We start from the raw sequence: 19,254 nt of genomic DNA, 5'->3' as shown, positions 1-19,254 counted from the left end.
ATGAATACACTATCTGTTCCGACCATGCTTTACTACTTGACACTTTAATTAATCCAGTAATGTAGTTAATATGTTTATACATGGTATTTACGTGTTATTTTAATTATTTCGAAATAATTGATGTATGATGGTATTGGTTGATAACGCATTTGATGAACATAAAATTACAGCCTCTCTCAATATTAGAGTTTGCCTATTTTAGGGTGGTTTATTTTTATTTACGATTGAGAACGCTTCTATAGCTGTATGAAGTTGGAACGGCGTCATAAAAAAAGTTAATTAGGCCTATACAGTCTATTTGCGTCTTAAAGGCACCAACTTTTAATCCTACGCATAATTGTTGGCTGTTTGCATAAAAAGAGCGTTTGGGCTAGCGATATTCTTATTGTGTGTATCAACTCACAAGAACAGATTTTTGGAAGAGTGGATAATTAGATGGATAATATCTATATATTTAATACACAGTTGTAACACTGTTTTCTCAGTAATTACTGGACCGATCTACAAGATGTATGTCTCAAATTAAAGGGGATAGTGTGTAGATTTGCCGAACTTCCTTCGAATTTACGTTTTTTTTTTTAAGGGCTACGACCTACAGCCCTTTAAAGGTCAGGTCAATACAATTCTTATTGAAGAATATAATACACAGTTTATAAATTATTCGTTAGCTGTTAAATGTTTGTCAGACATTTGTTACTATTTTTATAACCTCACTTTCAGTATGCAATTATTAAACTTGGAGTTTCTGTTTATAAACACACGATTTTTATCAAGGAAAGTGTATTTGTTAACTTATTTTTTTAATGTTTTAGTTTTCCTGCAAAGTGATCTGAAGGAAAGTGGTAATTGAGTTTAAGTTTGAGTATGGAATGTGAAATAATACCCATAGTAGGGAACGGAAACTTATTGTTTTGATCAATATAATTTATTTTCTACGGCCATCAGAATAATCATGGGGAAATCCGCTTGCAAGTTGTACATAATTGCTAATGTGTGTGGATACATACAAACATTTTATAGTAGGTGACGAATCTTACTCAAAATCAGTGTTAGACGTTCAGTGGTACCAAGCTTTACCTTCTCGAGATGGCGAGTACGCTGGGATACGTGGAACTACAATATATCAGTGAATTTTTTTTCAAGTACACAGGGAAGTTGCTTGAGAAACTGTGACTTACCATTCGATTCTGGCGAAGAAGTATGTGACTTGATGTTTAATGGCAATGTTTACTCGGGTCATTATAGGCCTAGCATTATAAAACTTTATCATTAACCCCAGGGTGTGAAAAGTACAAAAAGAAAAAGAAAAGGTAATCATTAACCGAGCGTAAAGAGACATACATAACGAAAAGAACATGTAGAGAACCATCGAACTAAAAAGGTAAAGAGCAATGATGGGTTTAAATGTGCTCTGGAAGTCCCTTCTAAAAAATACATTTTTTTTAAATTGGGGTCGTTAGATTGGATTTTTCAGTACTGCAAGTCTATGAATCTTGAGTCAGAACAGACTAACTGGGACACAAATTTTTTTTTCCTTATGTTGTCACAAGGGGAAGGTAAAATGAGCTCCTTATCAACATTTTGAGTTCATGGAAAATCTTATCAACAGCGACTATAAAAAAAGCATTAAGGGTCAAAAGAGACAAAAAACTATTTGAGTAAAATATAATACAAATCTGCATTTGAAATGGCCAGTTCTAAGTCTCACTTGAATCAACATCTTTCTGGTAGTTGTAGTCTACATAGTTTTAAAATCCACGCCCCCTTTTCCATCAAATTGGACCGTTAATACCCTCTAACATTGAACAAAGTATGCCCAACTTTATATATACGACGTAAACACAGCTTTTACTCACAGTATGGGTCAAAGATTCGTGAAATGCGACCAACTGCTGATGCGTGATTTACATGTAGGCTAAGTGACCATCTTTATTCCATACAACAAATGTAATAAAAAAAACGACGAATATAGGAATATACTTGAGCAAATTATCTAAATAGCATAAATAGCTGCTTATTAGGTTATCAGCATTGCCCAGTTCGTATACTATTTATTTTTCAAATGAAACTCGAATTAATATAAAACATTCATTTGGTTAAAATAATACATCGGTTTGATTAACATAAAATAGTTTATACAGGCAAACTATCAGTTCTATTTCATGTAAAAAATTAAACAACCCCTAAATAAAATACAAAGATTAACAGTATTTGTTAATTATTATTTCTTTTATTGCTGACAATATTCCCGTGGCGGAGCACGGGCGGTTAACTAGTACAATATACTTCATATACTAATGATCGAAATGTTAACACGACAAGGAGGAATCAACACTTACAAAAATGCGTTATATACGTATTTTATAAATATACCGCACGTTATATTTCAACGAATAATACTTATCTTGCAGGAGCTACACAGCTCTCAAAATATGTATCATCCAATTGGTCTAATCAAAGCCAAGTGAAAGGGGTGTTCAGGTGTAAAGCACTAAGCAATAATAAAAAAAAATGTTCCTTTCAAAGCAATATCAAGCTTTTCTAGACCATCACTTGGAACCGTTTCTGGTACTGTAGAAAGCTGCGGTTAATTTATCAGTCCATTTAAAGCCGTCTATTTAAATAATGAACAATCAGCGGTGAGTCATCAGTTAGCCCAGATGGTCACTGACCGCCAGACTATCTGATAACAACACAAACAGCTGACTGCCTACCAGACTATCTGATAACAAACCCAACAGCTGACTGCCCAACTAGTCGTAGTGACGTCAGCTATCAGACGACACCATCTAGATCTTGACTGTCAGCGATCTTGGAACCAACTGGATCGTATTACAGTACTTGGCAACTTGGCCTTTAGCTGTGGACTGAACCAATGTGTTGTTGGATTAGAACAGATCATGAGGAAAAGAGAGTTTGTAATGTGGCAATACGATACCTTTGACTCTACTAGATATATGTTACATACTATGTTGACACATCTCTTAGGTAATAGTAACACAACTGAGCAATGTTAATTGATAGCGAAATGCCGCTGGTTTGGGAAAATAACAACAACGGCAATTCCATGAGGTTTTGAAAATTATCATACGGCTATGACCTCCTAATGCTGTATTAAAAATATTGGGCGTTCAATATAACTGTTGGCTGCGTTCAAAGATAGCACGGTTTTACGTCACGTGAATGGTAACAAATTTATCTGCTGTCGTTAGTTACGACAACAGAATTAAATTGAATAGTAATTACTCGAGAAAAGGGATTGCATCACCAATGATGTAGACATAACTCAAGGCATATATTGACTCGAATATGAATACAGGTTGGAGTCACTTGTGTAGATTTGTTACTTAGATGAACAATAACAAAGTTACATAACTTACTTTTCCCAGGATCAAACCCATAACCTGTTAACTTACCAAGCAATATATCTTTATTGGTAAACTCCAGTCCATCGACGCGGTTGCTCTTTGAAACGCAAACTATGAAAACCCTCCAAGAAGAATAGAAACATCCATGGCTGTCCCTTGACGGATTGGAAAGTGTAAGGATTTGCATGCACATTGTTCTATGGAAATGAAGTAAATGCGTAAAAGTGAGAGCATTTCCTTACAGACAATGCCTAATACCAACATTCAACATTGTACTGTATACGGTCGCAACGCTCATCGTTTTACTATTCTCTCTAATCTCCACCTTTTGGTTCTCAATCTGCTCACATGTCTGTACATCGTGACGTCATCTAATATGCCAAGCGATGTAAATAACTACAAAGCCCCTAAACAGTAACGCGGTAAATGTGGTTTTATCATTTAATTACTTATAGTCAATGTTTATATTGACCACACACGTACTATTTGTAGGGAGGATCTTTACAACACAATGTAGCGTGGGTGTTGCGTAAACCACTTTCTACCGACCACATCGATATCATTGTAACACACGTACAACAGATGGGCTGGCAATACAATCCTCCATAGAAGGCTCCAGGATCTATCTATACAGAGGAAAGGCTTGGTTTAACGGTTTGACAGCTGTGTTATAATACAACTGCCTCCGTCTGACCTTCCCATCGGCTACGTGGCGCCTCGGTGCCATTATGTCTCTGGTACATGCAAATGGAAATACAGAACACTACGAATCATCTTCAAAACAAGACATAGATAAGCTTTTGATTGAGGGAGTTCTTCAATGCAAAGTGAGTTTTATTCGCTCAAGAGACATTTTTGGTTGTTTTCGAGGTAGATCGATTCCTAACCACCTAGTCAAAGCCATTGATGACTGGAGGGATTTAACCACGAGTTCAGGGGGAAGTCTCGCGCTCTGACCTCAACACCAACCACAACTTGGTATATCCACAGTAGTAAAAGTGTTACAAAGAGCAGGAAACCTGTACTGTATACGGTACTTACAAGATGGAAACGAAATCATTATTAAAGCGTGGTAAAAATTGGATCTGGTATCACGAACAACTCATTAACTACTGTAAAGCTGTATGGCATGGGCTATCCTAGTGTCATTTGCATTAATTTTACATTCCCGCGTGAATTAAGTCAAACTTACTTCATGACTAAGGGACATCTAAATTCTTACTCAATTTAAATGTTTTTTTTTTTTAATTTTTGTTTTGTAATTTAAATTTGACTCGAACAACTTAACAGGTGAGGTTTACCTTTCCAGCAAAGCTCGAAGTTATAAAAGCGCCTTCTTACCTGGAACAAAATGTGTTAATTAGAACAACAGCAATATTGAAATAAACCATTGTCTACCTAGACTAATTGCTATGAATTAAATAACGATTTAACCCTCTAAATATCTTAAATACATCAACCCAACAATAAAATACAGTTAGAGAACCAAAGCACTCAGCGCAACGATACAGAATTGTGTTTGTTCAGAGAAATCAGAATCTCTTCAATTCGTAAAATCACTTTGAATTGGCGGACGTAAAACAACTGGCTTGGAAAGCACTTGGTAAACAATAAAATGGTTTGAAAGCGGGTCCCAAATGTGGAGAAAGTTGAGGCGGTCACAGCTGGGCACGGGCAGCCGCAAGCCACATAGGGGTATCATCACTATAGGTGAACCGTTACAGTGAACTCGATGTTGAATGTAGGACCACGGGTCACTACTCACTGGTCACAACTAGACCAGGGATCAAAATAATACTTATCCTAATACAAGATTATACAAGTCTGATATCTTGGAGCCAAGTGGATTTCGTGCCTATTTCGGAGGGTCGTCGGTTCAATCCTGAGAAGATTCAAAAGATTTTTGATGGAATAAACTTTTTGGACCCAGCAGTCCTGAATAAGAGCCAGCTTGGACAGTAAAAACCCCCAGAAAAACGGTTGTCTGGTTCATTCAACATCTAACCTTCAGCGCGAAGATAAGCTTCGCCTTAAAATACGCACCCAGTGTATCGGCGTCGCATAGATTTACTGTAATTTAAATATTGTTACAATTCCAACTAAACAGTATGCAGTTATAAATCAATACAGTGCACTAATGTTGACAAAATTGTTTACTCATCCCAAAACATTGTTAGGAAGGCGTTATGTAAGCGTGTAGAAACAATAATAATGTTATCGGCTTAGAGCTATTTGTCAATACATTTAATTAGTTTTAATTTTTATTATTTTTTGTAAGGTAATTTTAAAGACACCTCTTGTAAACATGGTTGCAGTTGAATTAAATCATAACAATAGACACATAAATACTGTAGTAAAAAACACACAGAGAAACACAATAATATCGACGTGTTTAAAGGTTTACTTATTTAAATCATGACATCACGAGATACCCAAGATGAACACGACTATGAAAAATACGCTCATCAATACAAACCCTTTGAACTGAACCCCCAAACACTATTGTAGCCTGTTTAAAAATAAATAAAGTAGTACAGTAACAAGTTAAGCAATTATTGTTGAGTTGTATATTAATTTATATTTCATCAAATACAGCAATCTCACATGATACAATATTGATGGAAAACCATTATGGCTTTAATAGTTTGTACTACAGAATAACTAATGAGACACTATTTATTCTGTGATAATATAAACTCCTCACCCACCCGTACACACGTTCAGAGCAAATCTGAATGTATTCACTTCCGATAATACTTGACGTTAGTGGTTAATTAATATAGATACGTATGTAATGTTCTTAAATGTCAGTACAAGAAATGGCGTTTCCCGTGACATTTGATCTTGTGGGATTTTACTATGTGACATTTCGACCATTTACGCTGTGCTATAATTGTTAAAGTGGCTTTGAATTCTAGACAAATAGTTCACAACACAAGTAGAAGGCGATATTCCAAAACATGTTTAAGTTGGAGACTACCTTTCATCCCAATGCACCAACTATGTTGGTAAGTATCAATGTATTTCATCATGTAAAGTAGAGAGCTTACTGTTGACCTCTCCATCCTTTGACACACTCACTTACATCTGAGTACCATCTGTAATAATCCACAACTGAGAACCCGATTGTGCGCGATTCTCTACTCGACAGAAATGCTAAGCCTAAACCTCTATTCCTTCAATAAAAGAACATTTTGTTATACAGTACTTGAAATATTTCGCACGTAGCCTTGCACTTCTGTGAGCCAACAGGATGTTTTACTTGAGCAGTTGTAACTGTTGTCCTTGACGTACAAACTCACAATGGAGATAATTGCGATATGCTAAGTCGATGTGATTCTCGGTGATTTGTCAAGGTCACCAGGTTTTGTGTGGATTGGTTTACACAAGCTGCAACTCACCGCCCTCTAGACTGTATGATGGGTTAAGTTGTATACATCTGAGTTATTGATACTTTGTGCTTCGCTCAATGATCTGATAACGAGTCATACCCAACTTTACAAATACTGTATTATGGAATACAACAATTGGTTTTGGATACCAGAAATTGCCTTTTTTTACTAGAAATTAAAATATAGTCTACAGTAAATCGGCTTTTACACGCTACATTAGTTATTTACGAAATATTAGTACAATTTGTATGCATTCCAAACTGAATACTTTCGGCGAATTCACGACAAAACGTGACAAGATTCTGCTCCCAAGGCGATCCAGAGCCCATAAATAGAAGTTACGTTTTTACCACGAAACTAAACCGACAATTGGATCGCAGAACACCTTGCCATTACCTTGGCTGGATGTAACGATTAGTTAGCCATTGTGACATGGGAACCGAACCACCGGACCGGAGACCGGACTGACCTTCACGCTACAGTCCGAGTCGGACGTCCGGCGCGCAATGCATTGTGGGACACATGCGAGGTTTACATTGAAAGGTTTACAACACGAAATCGCAAACTTTCCAGCTCATGCGCTACTTTAATTTCCACACTTAATTATTTTGTAATGTCTAATTAATTGTTTGAAGATTCTACATGAACAATGGCGAAACCGTACACACAGTGTTTGTTTTTTTCAGTGACTCAGAAAAAGATACTTTCGATTCTGTGATGATACAGTAGGATAATATTTCATCTTTAGCCATACCCAGTTTCGAAGTACGGTAAAGACTACTAGCACTGCGATAAAGGTCCTCTATTTATGCGGTTTTGTTTATTGAATACATAACTTTACAATTCTGTGTTTTCAAAGATATTTGAGCATGGGGCCACTTCGAAACATCCAACTTGAAAGCAAATTGCTTACTAAAGACTGAGATTCTCTAGATCGTCCTCAGTGGTCCTTCCCTAACTGAAATTCCATGGTCACGTAACGTCACCCAAAATCAACGATTTGGCTTAACATTATGATTGAATTTAGGTTTCTAGCTCATAGAAAGACTCAAACATGTCCAACCAGCAGCAGTATCTGGAAATTTTTAAACATTGTATCTAGAGTATTGATTTTTTTTTATTTCAAGTACTGGCTTTCCATTTCAGATTTCATAATACTGTACCTCTAGCTTTCCTTGTTATTCGTAGTCCTTGGTGATCTGCCATTAAAGGTTCCTTTGGATAGATATTTATCGTATATATTGTTGGATTCAGATTGTAGATATTCTTAGAATACAGATTGGAAAATGATTTGAAGATCACTGAGTTGCCCTCCAGGACAGGACGCTTCACTGATGACAGACAATGAAGCGTAACGTAAGTGAAACTGTAGCCACACCTTGACACCAATGAGTACTGAGATAGAGTTAGAGGACTGACATATGATTGGCAATATTGACAAGGTTTACAACAGTGGGAAGCAGGGCCGGTTTAACCCATACGCGAACTACGCGGCCGCATATGGCGCCACGAAAAAGTGGCGCCGTGGCGCTAACGGAACATTTTTTTACGTGAACAACGTAATTTTGTTTATTTTTGCTCAGAGTTCTAGTATTCAAAGCACCACAATAAAGGCATTTATTCTGTTTGTACCAACAGCACTTGAAAATTTTGTATATTTGTACAGCACTACAACTCAGGGACTCAATGCCATTTGCAGTTTCGATTTGAACTAAGCTGACGCTCGGCAGTCGGCAGCGTCAGCGCCAGCGCGGCACCTGGGTTTCATTTCACGAATCACTCATGCTCGAGATAAGCAAGCGCGCAGCGCCACTTGTCACAACAAGAAACTTCTTCTTTCTTTCACTCCTTTCTGCCTCTGATCCTAGAGCAGAGCACTACGTTGTATTGCACTCTTTTAGTTGTATACGTAGGCCCACGATTACTAGAAAAATACCGATATGGATCATAAACATAAACAAATGACGTTGTTGGTCCGAATCCTATACTAATAGCATTGAACATATGTTTTGGCAGTTCCATTTAAGCAATGTTAAATCATGTTTATTTTCGGGCCAAAAACGTCATTTGTTTATGTTTATGATCCATACCGGTATTTTTCTAGTAATCGTGCGTAGGCCTATACCGTATCGGTATCGTATTGGCATTGTTTTGATGATTCATGATTGTTGATAAGCGAATTATTACGAGTGTTTTAAGTTTAATTTATAATTAGCGCATTAAATAAAAAGAAAGTATAAACTGAATGAATGAGTAAAACATATTGCGAGTCGAAACTATGAAAACAATGACAGAAAAAAAGAAACTGACTGGCACTTATCATAGAAAGCGTAAGGCGAATTTGGAAGAGGAAGAAAAAAAGCCAAATCAATGAGTAGACTGTTGTAGAAATCATCTGGTGGAGAGTCCAGTCCGCCCAAAGAAGTCACGATAGAAGACGGCAATGACGTAGGTATTTATTTATTTATTTTCCAAGGAAAGATTAAAACAAGCAGCTGATCACAAACGGCAAACATTAGGTCATTGCCGTCTTCTATCGTGACGTAATGCTTGACGAGCATTACATTACGGCCTGTTTTTTTTTAGTGTGTCCTTGGTTTTGCTATAGTTTATATGATGAGTAAAAGTGTATAAATGTCACATTTCTGCGAATAATAAACAGCCTTTTATTGCAAGTTAGTATTCTTCTACCTAAACTTATAAAAAAAATCTTCCCAAAATTATTGGGAAAAAATTTACAAATACGGTTAAGTTATGTTCATGGGTTTGGGGGGGGGATTCTATAAGTGGCGCTGATTCGGGTGTTCGCTTAACTCTGAAAAATTCCTAGAACCGGCCCTGGTGGGAAGTAACTTTAACTCAACTGGAACGGGGGTTTCTCAAGTTTGATTTGTTTTCAAATAGCAATACCGCAATCGCACCTCAGATGAACTTCATTGGTTACTACATTGCCACTGCGCAGAGTTTAGAAACAATTTAAATGAAATAAAAACACGCTTACATGGGCCTTTTGTAAACCTTCTTGCATATATCAAATCAAATGTGCATACGATGTAAAAGAATTCAGAAAAAGCGTTAAAGGGCTTTATTTGAATACTGTAATTTAATTTAAATTGTACAGATTATTGTTGTCGAGTGACTTTTCTTGGTTAGTGTTTTATATCTTGTTGTGATTCTAGACTATTGTTATTACAAACAGCAAACTGAGCATTATGAAAACCGATAATTTGCTTTATTTAGTATTTACGTTTCAGTTTTACGTTTAGGTAAATCGGAGACTCTCCGATGCAAAGTGCATTCAAGTCATTATTAAAATATCTTTATTAAGGTTGACGAGAGTTCTAAATATCATAGAAGGATTTCTCGATCGAAAACAACAAAAACCGACCTTGAAAAACCTATCGTCGTTGTTGGATAATATACCTTCACTAAGGGTGGGTTCCGAACTACTAGATCACGGTTAGTGACTGGCGAGATTTGATCCTGTGCCTTCACGACTGACATCCCGCGTTCTAACCACTAGACCGACCACCACCTACAAATATACTGAAGAGTTCGGATCCAAACGTTGTCATCAGAAGGGCTTGTTGGGACTAACTAACAAACACAACCACTAAAACCAATCGTACAAATCTCCGGCAATCAAACTTTACAATGCTACGACAGCTGGCAATGCTGTAGGGTGGGTGTGTTCTACCAGCTGTCTGAACCCCAGCTGACCTCACCATCAAGGTCACGTTGAGCCACAGTCTGTGTCAAATCATTTCAAGCTTCCCTGTACCCTAGTCTGTCTGTACAAAAATGAAACAATTAGTTTTCAAAACAGTTTTGTTTATGTTGAAGAGTTTTTGTTAGTTTGACGAGTTGTCTACATAAAACTAAACAAAATAAACATGTATATGCCCAATAACCACGCGTACGATCAATGACTAGAGTAGGTACTGAATTTAAAAAAATGATTATAGATGTTAACTAAGTGGCCTAGCTCTACAAGTGCTTTGCATTGGAATTCATAAGTTAGTTTAAAATAATGTTATAAAGTCTGGCACTGTATCAACAACATGCTCCTGTGGTCTCTAGCTGACTAGCTCTAGGAGAATAGCCCTTCTGTTAAAGATTGTTTCTTGCCCAAAAGAAAAGAAGAATAATCACTGATTCATGGTATAAAGCCCTTTGCAAAATTCTTACATGGACCGATACAAGGTCCTTGGTTTATACAAGGACCGATTTTTTACAGTTATAAACCTCTAAATCCCCTGCTTGCGACATTTTATGAAACATCTCAATACTTCACTTTTAACAGACATGGACATAGTACGAAGTAGAAGAAACGAAAGAAAGTACTGTACAAGAAAACAAAGTAAAAGAAACTGTAGTTAAAAATAGCTAAGACCAAGGACCCAACACTAGACTAAGAAAGGTACTAAATTCGTTTGAAAATGTTGGTGTGATCGTCAAGAACTAGTAATTTTGGGTTTAATTCAAATCTTTTAAAATAAAAACTTCACCGATATTTCTGGTTGATATTGGCCGCTTCAAAAAGGAAAAAATATTAGCTGTGATTTTTAACATTATTTTAAATTATTGATTTACCTTTATTGCTTTACTACAATTTATCTTGCGTGTAATCCTTTCAGTGCTACAGCATCTTGCATGCGTGTATGTATTTCTCAACTTATTCCATTTTTAACTTGATAACATATATTGCATAAGGTGTATAAAATAAAACCTCTATCTATCAACGGTTAGGCAAAAGTTACAAGCGGATTTGCAGCAGCTTTAAATCATGTATTTTAATCCCAGGATCACACCCTGTTTCAAGAACGACCAAAGCTACTACTGTAGTACATAAAATTCAAGAAGAAGGCACCATACGAAGAAGGTATCATACGTATACCTTACTTGAATGTATGCGCTCACAAGGTGAGTTGTAGTTAAATGGATTTAAGTTACAGAGACTGTATGTGCAACAGTAACACAATACTGTATTAACATTAATTAAGTGTCCAGACAGCGAGAATACAATTTCGCAACTTCATCAAAAACAACCGACATGTAAGTGTTTTGTTACGTATCGGTTAAAATGCTACAGGTGATGAGACCTTTTACACCTTACCAATGTAAACATATACATTTAGTAGGGCTTAACTAATGTACTACATGTAAACTGACTGTTTTAAATGGTTTGGTTGGAACTAAAGTATAAATTCTACAAAATACAACGACAAAACCACAGCAAATGTTTATGAAACTGTAGCTAACTGCTACCTAAACAAATGTCAACGATTACTTTGCTTGTGAATAGAACTGAACAGTTTCCAAGAAGTGTTTCAGTTCCACCGAGCAATCGGCCGAGATTATGTTGTCAGACGTGTTTATATTTGTACCAACACGGGAGACGATCTCTGGAAATAATCCAGCAACACGTGCAACCCAGCGTCCCCCACGACGTGCAAACCATACAGTCAGTTCCACATTTGATTGGCTGCAGATTGCAGTATCAGCCACAACAGTTCTACGTTTTGCCTTCTTTGGCAAGTCAGTTGTTATCGTTACACCCACGACGTGCAAACAATACACTGAGTTCCACATTTGATTGGCTACAGCTTGCAGAATCAGCTACAACTTGTTCTACGCTTGGTTTCCTTTCGCAAGTTAGTTGTTGTTATGTTTACTCCACGACGTGCAAACAATACACTGAGTTCCACATTTTATTTTCCTCAGTTTGTCGTTCCTCTCCTATTTAAAAGACAACTTTCTCATATACATTTTTTGTTCAGAATAGAAGAGAAAAATCAATGGGTTATAAAAATCGTTCTATTTAGTCTAGATCCGTTTAGGTTTGGATTTGAGGTATTGTTTGTCTAATAAAGACCTTTGATTTGATGTGCATACCATAGATTTTCTCCTAGCGGGCAACTAGCGCCCCCTGAGGTTTAGTGTCCATCGCTGAGTAATGTGTTTATGATTGCCCAGTGACTTTATACCAAGGTTTGTAGCTCTATCTGTATAATTTGTTCTTATATATATTTAACTGTCCCGGGATTTTTTTCACTCTGTATAATGTGTGATAATAGAGTTAATTTGGTAAAATTTAACAAGAAATACTAGCCTGTAAGTACATTGAAACTAATTAAGTGCCCCCTACATATTCTAGATAGAATCATAACTTAAAATTGTTTAAACTTTATTCATCACAAGTATATTTAGGATAATACATCTATTGCAGAGCATTTTAAATTTAATTTTTTACTACCTCATACACACGAAATCACAGCTACGATACAAAACACAAGTTCCGCTTGCTTTGGGGCAGTCAGCCAACAATCTGATGATCCCATTATACTAGGGCTTCTCGATGGCCACTCGTGCGACCCCTAACACGTGCAATGGTGTCACCAAGATGGATAATACTATGCAGAGAGGGCAAGATAGAATCTGAAAAGAGGCAATGGAAATACTGTACCACGATATGATAACTGAGTAGCTCAATTAACATATCTCGCCTAGTTATAAAAAAGTCCCCAGTTCAACGCGGATTCCAAACTGGACCCAGTTCCTCGATCATTGGATTTTAATAAACGGCCCTGGCTAAAGACAATTGGTATTATTAAAAAGCTACACCAGTCGTGTCACTCCATACTCATCCTTCTTTTGGGTGAAATGTTGAGTTGAGTGCCAGCGTGTCCGTATATCAGCTATACCCGTGCCTTGCTACGGGGTCAGTATGCAAAAGGGACAATGTTTGTTCTTTGAAATGAATCATAAATGGCTTCACACCCACCATCTATATAAATAAAATATAAATAAAATTAGAGTTTTGTCTGTACATTGCTCAGAATCATAAACTTTTAGGTTATTTTTACGTTTTATACATTGGAGAAACCGAAACAAGTCTCATCTAAATTTCTGTCTGTCTTCCTGTCTGTTACGACCCAAGAGCCATTTTACGCGGCCTACTCCTGAAAAACGAGAGTACCTATCAAGTTCAAAATCTTTTTAATGTATTCATTGGATTGGCGAGATTGTCTTTAGCCATTAAAATATGGCGTCACCACTTTGTAAATAAAATGACGGTTGTTTAAAAACCCAATTTTGTGCGATTTTTTGTTAAGTTTTCTCCCAATGTTTAGCACATATTCTTCTATGAAATAACGAACAGCTGTTCAAATCAAGATTACTTTTCTTCTAGCTGTCACTGATGTGTATACATTGAATGTTGTTTACAAATACCGCAACCATTTCCGATCACTTTTTGAAAGCAAATCCAAACCAATTAAGATTAAAAACGTTTTTCCTTACATAACGGATTTAATTAATCACAAGTGCAATAATATGTAGGGTAAAAGTAAATGAAAATAGAGATTCTTTGTGTATAAAATTGTTCTTGAGTTTTGATAACCGGGAAATAGACCTTGAATCAGTGTTGTACATTGCTGGGAAACTTAAATTTTTTAAATGTGCGTTTTCAGTCGAGACTCGGCACACGACCGACGCGCGTCTACTTGTCCATAGTAAAAATAAAAGTAGGCCTACCGTGTATTTATGTTTTATTCGTCATGTATATAAGTGTACAGTTCGTGTATGTGTTTCAAAAACTCCAAGACGCACCTAATGGGGAAGCTCAAGACCTTATATTAGGACTGATGGCGATTTAATTTCGCCGAAATGCATCTCCTGTAATAGGATACATTAGGATCGACCGGCGGACACAGGTAATTTAGCCTTTTATTGATTGTCATACCGATCCGGAACAACAACAAACATCATAAAATGAAGTTATGTATAATAAATTGTTTGGCCAGCATATCTGAAAATATGCAAACCAATTGCTGTTCTTTATATAAGAAGGTTTCAACTGATTACTATAAGATCCCCGTGCGTAGAACGGGTACACAGCCAGTTTAACTTATAAACGAAATTGAACTGAATTACTTAACTTGATAATAGAACGTTTTGGTTAACTCAGACTGTGAACAATTATTTATGTAGCCCCCTTATAATACTAGGATACAAAATCAATGATAGATTTTAAAGTATAATCGAATAGCATTTTGAATGGTTTGTATTGTAAACGAATCAGCCAATTGGAAATTCGCTTAGTCTGCAGATTTGCTACGGCAGGGGTATTTTATTAATGTTTACACAAAAATATATCTAAAAAATAATTCTCATTAATCTCAGGATAAGAAGAGCCTAGGTTGATACGGCAATGATTATTATAGAATCTTATAATTTCCATTATCCATGAATCATTTTCTTTTACAATTACTTATTCCTCGTAAAATATTATTACATCATTTCAAAAATATCAGAACAGACTCAGTTTATATCATAAACATATGGTTTGACAGTGTTGAAGATATAATATATTCATATTATAATGTCCATAATAGTTATGTTAGAAAAGAACATATGATGTTTCCTTGGCAACAGAGTTTAGTTGTTTGTTATATTTTGATGAAGTAAGATGTATACACAAATCTAAGTTTTTCATTCTATCAGTTTTACTATTAAATTAACTTAATTTTTGATCCACAAGACGCCTTGTTATTTTAGACGATATTTCCAACATGGTAGCAGAACAGAGTGGTTAAATTAATTGAGAAGAAGTTAATAGAATAGTGAATGATGAGTAATGAAAAACAGATTGAAAAATTAAGAGGGACTGAGAATTTCACAACATGGAAAATAGTCATGAAGGTAATCTTAGAATGTGAAGGAGTTTATGGAATTGTTAGTGGAGAATTCGGAAAACCAACAGCAGGTACACCAAATTATGACGAAAAATTGGTAAATTGGTCAAAAAATGATGCAAAAGCCAGAAAATATATTGTTTTATCCCTTGAGACGAATCCTCTACTTAGAGTAAGCAATTGCTCTACAGGAAAAGAGATGTGGGAGAAACTTGTCCACATTTATGATGTCAAGTCAACTGAAAATATTGACATATTGAGAAATAAGTTCCATAACATTTCTTGGGAACCTACCCTTGGAATGAATGGTCATCTGGAAAAGTTTGACAAAATTCAAAACCAATTAACAATATACGGTAAGCCTATTAATGAAGACGATTTGTGTGCTCGACTCCTTCAAACTCTACCAAAGGAATATGATCACATATATGTGACTTGGCACGACTCACCAAGGGAGGTGAAGACATGGGACATTCTACAGAAGAAATGTCTCAACTTTGAATTACGTCTAAAGGACAGAGACGAGATGGATGTAGCAGTAGCCATGGTTTCCAAAATAAAAGTAAGTTCTAAACAGCCAAAATATATGGGAGCCAAAAAGGCCAAAAAGGGAGACTTGCAAAAATTAGGAGCGATAAAATGTTTTTCATGTGGCAAAAATGGTCATCTATCTAAAAACTGTCGAACAGGTGTAATTTGTTTTAAGTGTCACACAAAAGGACATAAATCAAATGAATGTACCCGTGAGATACAAAATGCTGCAATGATGACTCGATCAAATCTAGAGGTAGGCCTAATTGATAAGTCATTTTTCAGTGAATGTGACAACTGGCTTGTTGACAGTGGTGCTTCTCACCATGTGACAAACCGCAGGGACTGGTTCGCCACTTACAAACCATTTGATACTCCTAAAAAGATGGACAGTGCTCGCCAAGGTGTTCATATTCAGGCCTTGGGGTCAGGAAAAATAGACGTTATGGTTTTTGATGGTAAACAGTGGACTTACAGGTATTTCGATGATGTTTGGTACTGTCCTGATGTTGCTTGTAACTTATTCTCTGTGAGGAAAGCAGGTGAAAAAGGCATTCACCAGACTGTGAAAAACAATGGTAAGTCATGGGTGTTTTCTCAAAATGGAACAATCATTGCTTTGGCTATATCTAATACAACTAATCAATTGTATAATATGGTTGTTAAGGTAATTCCACCAAAAGAATCATGTTTTATTTTGAAGAAAATAAATAATGATTTGCAGTATTGGCATGAAATACTGGGGCACCAAGATCATAGATATGTTCACAATTTTTTAAAATCACGAGGTATTGATGTAAGATTTGATAAACCGTTTTGTGAGGGATGCGTGTTGGGGAAATATCAACGATCTCCATTTAAGGAACGGCAAGAAAAATCACATGAACCTGGACAGTTAATTTTTGCCGATGTGTGTGGGCCAATGGAAGAACCTGACTTACATGGTCATCGCTATTTTTTAGTTTTTAAAGATGATTTTTCCAGTTTTAGAGTGACTTTCCTTCTAAGGAAGAAAGATGAAGTTAAAGATAAATTGTCAGTGTATTGTGAGATTGTGAAGAATCAAGCTAAAACAACAATCAAAGAGCTGAGAACTGATGGTGGAAAGGAATTCAACAATAGAGATGTTAAAGAATTCGCTGAGAAAAATGGAATTCACCACTCTTTGACTTGTCCTTATACACCTCAACAGAATGGCGTTGCAGAAAGGGAAAATCGAATTTTGTGTGAAATGGCCAGGTCATGGATGACGTCAGCTCCTCACTTACCAAAAAGAATATGGGGAGAGGCTGTGCTTGCTGCAACACATACTCTCAATCGCACTGGACCAACAAAAATCAAGAACAAAACCCCAATTGAGATATTTTTAAAGGGTGAAACAGACTTCAAACATCTAAAGACTTTTGGAAGTGAGTGCTATGCTTGGATACCTCAACAAAAGAGGAAGAAATTTGATGCTAAGTCCAAAAAGGGTTATTTGGTTGGGTATAGTGACTGTGGATACCGAGTATATTTCTCAGATAAGAACAAAGCTGAAGTGTGCCGTGATGTAAAATTCAATCCTGAGTTTTGTCAAAAGAACGATGATAAACACTACTTTAACGTTGAAGAGAGTAGCAATGATATTGACAGGCAATCAATTCTAAATGATGAGACCAGAAATCAGCTTGTTGACAGTAATCAGGACAATATATTCCATGAAGAAGAGCAAGATATTGTGTATCCAGGAACCAATGATACTGATGAACAAGACATTTTGTGTCCTAATGATGACAACCCTATTCCAGGTGATATATTACAAGAGGAGACTTATAACCTGAGAAAACGTGATGGAATAAAAATACCTATGAGATATAGAGATGATTCTATCATGTGTGTCAGTGACAGAGATAAAAATGAGCTTTTAGCTTCTGCAATACTTACAAACGAAGTACCGGAAAATTATGATGAAGCAATTAGATCTGAGCATGCCATCGATTGGAAATCTGCTATGGATGAAGAAATAAATTCATTAATAAAAAATAAAACTTATGATTTGGTTGATCTACCAAAAGGAAGAAAAGTCATCGATAATCGCTGGGTATTTACACTGAAAACAAATTCTGAGAACGAAATCATTCGTTACAAGGCGCGTTTGGTCGCAAAAGGATTTACTCAGCGTCCTGGTATTGATTATGGTGACACTTTCAGCCCTGTAGCTCGGTTTGAGACGATGCGAACTATGTTAGGCTATTCAGTTCAATACAATCTTACTATCAAGCAGTTTGATGTTAAAACAGCATTTTTGAATGGCAATCTTGAAGAGACTGTTTATATGAGACAACCATGTGGATATGAAGACGGAACTAATCGTGTATGCCATTTGAAAAGAAGTATTTATGGATTGAAACAAGCATCAAAGTGTTGGTACAAGTGTTTGATTGAATTCTTGTTGAAATGTAATCTGAAAGAGAGTAATTTTGATCCTTGTTTGTTTTATGGAGATAACTTGTTTGTATTTTTTCATGTAGATGATGGGATGATAATTGGCCAGGAGACAGCAGTTGGAGGTTTAGTAACAAAGCTAAAATCAAGATTTGAAATTGTTGTACATGAAGCTGGCTATTTTTTAGGTTTACAAATCAAAAGAAACGGGGACTACTTACATATTAATCAGACTGGCTACATCAACAAGATCCTCGAGAAGTACGGCATGACAGATGCTAAACCTTTGCTACTACCCATTGAACCTGGATGGACTTCTGGAGATTCTCCACTGGTAACGGATGCCACAAACTACCGTCAAATGGCTGGAAGTCTATTATACTTAGAATCTGCGACTCGTCCTGATATATCTTTTGCAGTTGGGATTGCATCAAGAGCACAAGATAAACCAACTCAAGCTCACATAGGTTTGGTGAAGAGAATATTGAGGTATCTAAAAGGAACAACAACTCATGGAATTGCTTTTGAGAAAAGCAGAAACAATTCTATTGAAGCTTTTAGTGATGCCGACTTTGCTGGAGATAAGGAAACTAGACGATCAACAAGCGGGATACTTGTAAAGCTTTTTGGTGGACCAGTTATTTGGAAGAGTAAGCTTCAACGGTGTGTTTCCCAATCTTCAATGGAAGCAGAATATGTTGCTGCTAGCGAGACCTGTAAATCCCTTGTATGGTTAGATCGTCTTGTGAAAGAGATTGGCGCAATTGAAGAAAAGTCTATTCCTATACTACATGTGGACAATCAAAGTGCGATTAAACTTATGAACAATCCAATGTTCCACGA

At 36.4% G+C, this 19,254-nt stretch overlaps 1 protein-coding gene and 1 pseudogene across 3 annotated transcripts in view; both read right to left on the bottom strand.

Annotated features, from left to right (window-relative positions):
- The window catches only part of LOC128986088 (signal-induced proliferation-associated 1-like protein 1), a 133,013-nt gene that overhangs the window by 80,675 nt on the left and 33,084 nt on the right, over positions 1 to 19,254 (bottom strand). The gene's annotated exons all lie outside the window — the stretch shown is intronic.
- LOC128988219 (U4 spliceosomal RNA) lies at positions 9,570 to 9,726 on the bottom strand (annotated as a pseudogene).

Source organism: Macrosteles quadrilineatus, unplaced genomic scaffold, assembly GCF_028750875.1.
Source record: "Macrosteles quadrilineatus isolate MER2022 unplaced genomic scaffold, UCM_ALF_1.0 Scaffold_2__2_contigs__length_208266976, whole genome shotgun sequence".
Taxonomy (NCBI): Eukaryota; Metazoa; Arthropoda; class Insecta; order Hemiptera; family Cicadellidae; genus Macrosteles; species Macrosteles quadrilineatus.
The sequence above is the reverse complement of the archived record's forward strand: the minus strand, read 5'-3'. Positions and strand labels throughout refer to the sequence as shown.